At 41.1% G+C, this 6019-nt stretch overlaps 1 non-coding gene across 1 annotated transcript; it reads right to left on the bottom strand.

Moving 5' to 3' along the window:
- Positions 1-5659: 5659 nt before the first annotated feature.
- On the bottom strand, positions 5660-5766 carry LOC127109006 (small nucleolar RNA R71). The gene has a single exon (XR_007796496.1). It is a non-coding gene; the product is annotated as a small nucleolar RNA R71 (small nucleolar RNA).
- Between the last annotated feature and the right edge of the window lie 253 nt (positions 5767-6019).

The following is a 6019-nucleotide window of genomic DNA, read 5'->3' as shown; positions in this document are numbered from 1 at the left end:
AATTGGTACTCAAAAGATTTCTTCCTCCCAACACAGATCACAGGGGAAAATGGACACCGAACTATGAGGGTCCGTACGTGGTTAAAAGGATTTTCTATGGCGGAGCTTTGATGCTAACAACCATGGATGGCGAAGGATTCCCGTCCCCTATTAACTCAGACGCAGTAAAAAAACAACTTCGCATAAAATAGACCCGCTGGACGATAAAAAGAATAGTCCAGGCAAAAAAGGGCATCCCGACGAACCAAAAAAAAAGAATAAAGAGGTTTGGGCAAAAATTAGGGATATAAAAAAAGAGTACACCCGGTGAGTCGAAAACCCAAAAGGGCGGCTCAGGCAAAAATGGGTATCCCGGTGGATTGAAAACCCGAAAAGGGGGCGATCCAGGCAAAAGTTAGGGAATAAGCGAATGACTGTGATCTGAGTTCATCAGTGTTATATCACCGTTTCATTCAATCCGGAAATCTTCGAAGGTTAAAGATCGACTAATCATCCACTTCAGAAAGCAAGATGAGCAGAGCGTCTTGAGGACGTACGAGCCATAACAGAGTCGAAACTCGGTGATACCCTCGCCTATTCCTGGCACAAATTTTCTCCCCAGTAAGAGTCGAATAATTCAGTTAAAGAGCCTCTTTATTTTTCATTTATCAGTTTGTTTGCAAAAATGTCCGAATTTTTGATAAAACATATTGCATATGAACATAATGGTGGCTTTTGCAGATGATTTGCACAGGAAAACATTTAAAATTGCTTTGAATGTGCTTAATCCCGGACGGTGAATTCAAACCGAGTAATTCCCCCGAGGCATACATGTATTTTTGGTTGCAGGTCACAGGAACCGGATGCCAAGTCATGAATCCTAATCCCCAAGCGGTTGACAAAGTCTCTCCTCAGCAGAGCATGTTCCCCAGCAGAGTTGACAGTATCCAGACTATATATCCCCAGCGGAGTTGACAGTGTCAGACTGTATCTTCCTAGCAACAGCGGAGTGGTTGCATAACCAACAGATGAGAGGGTGGTGTTCCCAGTGTTCATCTCATTCCCCAGCAGATTATTTTTAACAGATTTGTTAATCCCCAGCTTGAGGGCGATTAGCAAGTTCATATCCCCAGCAAATGTCGTTTCCTACGACATTTCCCCAAGAAGTGTTTTCCCCACAGACTCTCCTCACAGAGCCTCGCCGAACAAAGTTTCCATAGTTGATACTCCCCCCGCAAGGTCAACTTTTCAAGCAGCCAATTTATTTTTGGTGGCTCATTGGTCCCGGCAGACGGATCATTCCCCACAGAGCATTCAAGGATTGATACAACGATCTGTTCCCTACCGGAGTTTGCTTCCCCAAGCAGATTTCTTTTTACACCATGCATAACATTTGCATTTGCATGCATATCATATCAAGCATACACATAAGCTGATAAACAGGTTCTTCCAAGCAGACTGAAGAATTACTTTACAACCAAGGTCATGAGATCCAGCCAGAGGATCAAGCGTGAGTGATCCAGCCTGAGGGTCGTTTTGAAGATTCAGCCTGAGAATCGTTTTCCAGTGATCCAGCCTGAGGGTCATTTTGAAGATTCAGCCTGAGAATCGTTTTCCAGTGATCCAGCCTGAGGGTCATTTCGAAGATTCAGCCTGAGAATCGTTTTCCAGTGATCCGGCCTGAGGTTCATTTCGAAGATTCAGCCTGAGAATCGTGTTCCAGTGATCCAGCCTGAGGGTCATTTCGAAGATTCAGCCTGAGAATTGTGTTCCAGTAAGCCAGCCTAAGGCTCAATTTGAAGATTCCCCAGTGAAGTCGCCTACAAGCTTTATTTCCCCAGCAAGCTCAAGTCTAATTGAGGAGTCGTTACAACATGTTCTAGCCCGAAGAATATGTACGAAGCCCAAAAGTGGAATATTCTCGAAGCTGCATATCTAATATGAAGGTTGGGTGAAGATTTCAAAAGAGGGTCAACCAGCGCATGCCTCAGATGCAGGATCCTAATGATGGGAATTTATCATCAAAACAATCCAGATCTAGCCAGAAGATCAAAGTAGATTCAGCCAGAGAATCAAAGGAAATAGATTCAGCCAGAGAATCGAAACGAAGGAGATCTAGCCAGAAGATCGAAGAAGATCTAGCCAGAAGATCAAAATCGTATCCAGCCCGAGGATCAAAATTAATATCCAACTAGAGGACTAAATTGAGTATAGGTTCATCCAGAGGATCGAAAGTCCAGATTAAGCCAGAAGGCTGATTCAGATCCAGCCAAAGGATCGGAAGAAAAATAAACAGCGCGGTGTATTTCCGCGTTTTTGTGGTGTTCTCGGAGCGCAAATTTTCGGCCTGTCTTTGGTATTCAATCACAGCTCACCCCGTTTGTCTGATAAGCTGTTCGCTTTCATCCTACTCGGGTTAGCTGATGATTGAATAGGGGCAGCTGTAACACCCCAAAATTTGCCCTCCTCATTCATGCATTCATTTAGCATTTCATATTGTATTTCATCATGTCAATCAGAATTAGATCCAAGAAACTTTTTAAAAAAATAAAAAATAAAAAAATAAATAATTTTTGACAAAAAAAATTTTTTTTTTTTACAAAATAAATAAATAAATAAAAATAATAATAAAAAAATAAATAAAATATAACAAAAATTTTTGGACTTGGGTCTCTCTCATTTGAGCCCACAAAACCATGAAATTCAGTCTATAAATACCAAGGCTTCACTTGAGAAAAGGGGGGAGAAGCAAAATACTCTGAGGTTTCCTTGGAACAAAACCCTGAGGAAAAAGATAGTGAGAGAAGAGCTAACAAAGTTCAGAGCAGCCTCCAAACCCTGAAGGGAACTCAACTGCACAGAATCACATTTGCCTCACATAAACCCTAAAGGTTGTTTTGTAAACCTCACGGGTGCAACTCAATTTCAATCAAGCTCTCCAATCAGGGATAACTTGCGTGGTTTCCCACTTTATTTGTGGGATATCCCCTGGAGGTTCATTCCGATTACCTGTACTGACTCACCTTTCTTTGATGGCATTAGCTTGGGAGATCCATGGGTTTCTTACTCCTTTAATTGCTGTTACTTCGGATCTTTATCCGTGTGGTACTTTTTCCTCTTTTTCGCATTTTATCGCTTTCTTAGCTGGAAGACCTCGATAGGAGGCATTTGTTTTCTTTTGTTTATTTACTTCTGAGCCCCTTGTTGGCTCATTTACTTTATACATGTTTGTTTTGTATGTGTTCGTATCCCTGCAGGTAGCGCGGTTCCTTCGTCAAGGACTGCCTTTTTGCCCTTGAGCATCCCAAACCCTAAAACCCAAAGCAACACGTTAACTCCTTCTACTACAGGCGAGTAAGTCTCCAAAGGTCGAGCATCCGGTAGATTGCGTAGTGACGTCGTTCGTCCAAAACCCAATCCATAACCCCATAGTTAGCCGAACTACGTTTTGCTCTGATTCTCAGGCCAGATGAGATACGTAGGCATAAGACGTGATGTCTTAGCGAGCACACATCCCCCCAACCTATAGGTCAGCCGAGCTACGAAGACTCTGATTCTCATATTCAGATGAGATACGTATGCAGTGGATGCGACATCCGCGCGAGTCATTTTCATTTAACCCTTTTTTTTGGTAAACAGCACAAGATAAACTCACACCCTTTAGACAAGAACTACACAAGTGGATCCCGTAGAGTACTACGGATGCGTAGGGGTGCTAATACCTTCCCTTCGCATAACCGACTCCCGAACCCAAGATTTGGTTGCAAGACCCCGTCTTGTCCTTTCCTTTTTCAGGTTTACTTCGAGTGTTTCCTTTCCCTCCTTTGGGATGAATAACGCACGGTGGCGACTCTTCTGTCATTTTCTTTCGCCGGTTGTTTTTTCGCGCACTGTATTTTTCAGGTTGCGACAGTTACCACAATTGTGTAATTGAGTTTTGTGATTGAGTCTGTAATCGAGTTTGGAGCATTTTGGAAGGAAGTTAATCCTGCTGCCATTTTCATTTCTGCTTTGCATTTTATTCAACCCTCCGATTGGAGCAGGTTTTTATTACTTTGCCTTTATCTATTTTATTTTCCCGCACTCGCACTTTACTTTATTTATTTCTCGCACTCGCTTTACTTTATTTATTTCCCGCACTCGCTTTACTTTATTTATTTCTCGCACTCGCTTTACTCTTATTTATTTCCCGCACTCGCTTTACTTTATTTATTTCTCGCACTCGCACTACTTGTATTTATTTCCCGCACTCGCACTATTTTTATTTACTTTCCGCACTCGCACTACTTTTATTTACTTTCCGCACTCGCACTACTTTTATTTAAATTAATGCACTTTTACTTTACCATGTCTAACTAAATCTATAAGGTTAGAATGTAAGGATCGTAATTGAACCGATAATCCGTACAATTGTTCGTAGAAACACTTAAGGGCTATTTTAACTTTCAACTTAAGTTTTCCAGCACTTAGTTTTCGTTGGGTAAGATCGAAAGCCGTCCAACGTCTTTTTAAACTTAATTGTTTTTAACTATTTCAAAAACAGCGAAAGCGCTTTGTTTAGTTCATTAGGAGTTTTTAACTTAAGAAGAAAAGAGATTTTAAAACTATTTTCGGACGCGTTTATAAGTTTAGAGTCTGGTTCGTGAGAACCTCTTTTGGTTAAGAAATCCAGGTTAAAATACTTTTCAACTTAGTCAAGATACTATGTTTCTTAAAAATAGGTTTACTACTCTAACGCAATGCATGCCTTTTTATAAATGACAATAAGAGGGTTTGATTAGGGAGTACAACTCGGTTCTGAATACGCGAAAGCGACAGTTCCTGTTAAATTAGTTCTTTTCAAAGTAGGAAACATTGCCCATAAGTAGTTCTATTAGCAAGTACTTGGATTATTAATTGATTATGTGAATTACATTCGACCCTGTCTTTATTAATTGAACTTTATTCAAAACTTTAATTTTCATTGCACACTCTAAAAACACCTATTTTGATTGCCTTTGATAAACACCATAACAATAGATAACGATAGATTGACACTTGGTCTCTGTGGATTCGACAATCTTTTATATTACTCTGACGCGTTCGTATACTTGCGAAAAGCACGCATCAAGTTTTTGGCGCCGTTGACGGGGACCAATTTCGTCAAATTTCATTTCCCTGTTGTTATATCGTTTAGACTTAGGCTGTTTCCCGGCGGTCAATGCGAAGAACTTGCAGCACCAGAAGTTTAAGCTTAATATACCCTCTCGAGGAACCTGAACATTACGCTCGCGCACGTTTATTCTTTCATAGAATTAGGAGAGCTATGGCCGAAGATCAAAACCAAAGACCTCTTAAGGATTTCGCTCAACCATCCAACGAAGAACCTAGTTCTAGTATAGTAAACCCAACCATCCCAGCTAATAATTTCGAACTTAAATCATCCCTGTTGCAACAGAGACAATTCGCAGGTCTTGCTATTGAGAACCCAAACCAACATTTAAAGTTCTTCCTCCAATTAGCAGACACTTTTAAAACCAATGGAGCTTCTCCTGAGGCAATACGTTTAAGATTATTCCCTTTTTCCCTCAGAGATAAAGCCCTATCATGGTTAGATTCCCTTCCACCCAATTCCATTACGACTTGGGATAACCTTAGAAGAGTATTCCTTGCTAGATACTTTCCCCCAAGTAAGACCGCCGTTCTTCGAAACCATATAACTAGATTTACCCAGAACCAAGGAGAATCTCTGTTCGAAGCTTGGGAGAGATATAAAGAGTTGTTACGAGCATGCCCACATCATGGTTTAGAAAATTGGTTAATCATTCAAACCTTCTATAATGTACTTCACTACCAAGATGACCATCGACGTTGCCGCAAGCGGTGCGCTGATGAATAAAACTTATCCTGAAGCTAGTGCCCTCATCAAAGATATGGCTCAAAACCATCAATCATGGGGAGTCGAACGAGCGACAGTTGAGAAGAAGGAAGCCCAAGGAGGAGTGCATGAACTAAGCTCTATAGACATGATGCAAGCTAAAATGGACGCATTAGCCCTCAA

Source organism: Lathyrus oleraceus, chromosome 7, assembly GCF_024323335.1.
Source record: "Lathyrus oleraceus cultivar Zhongwan6 chromosome 7, CAAS_Psat_ZW6_1.0, whole genome shotgun sequence".
NCBI lineage: Eukaryota > Viridiplantae > Streptophyta > Magnoliopsida > Fabales > Fabaceae > Lathyrus > Lathyrus oleraceus.
This window is presented reverse-complemented; position numbering and strand designations above follow the sequence as displayed.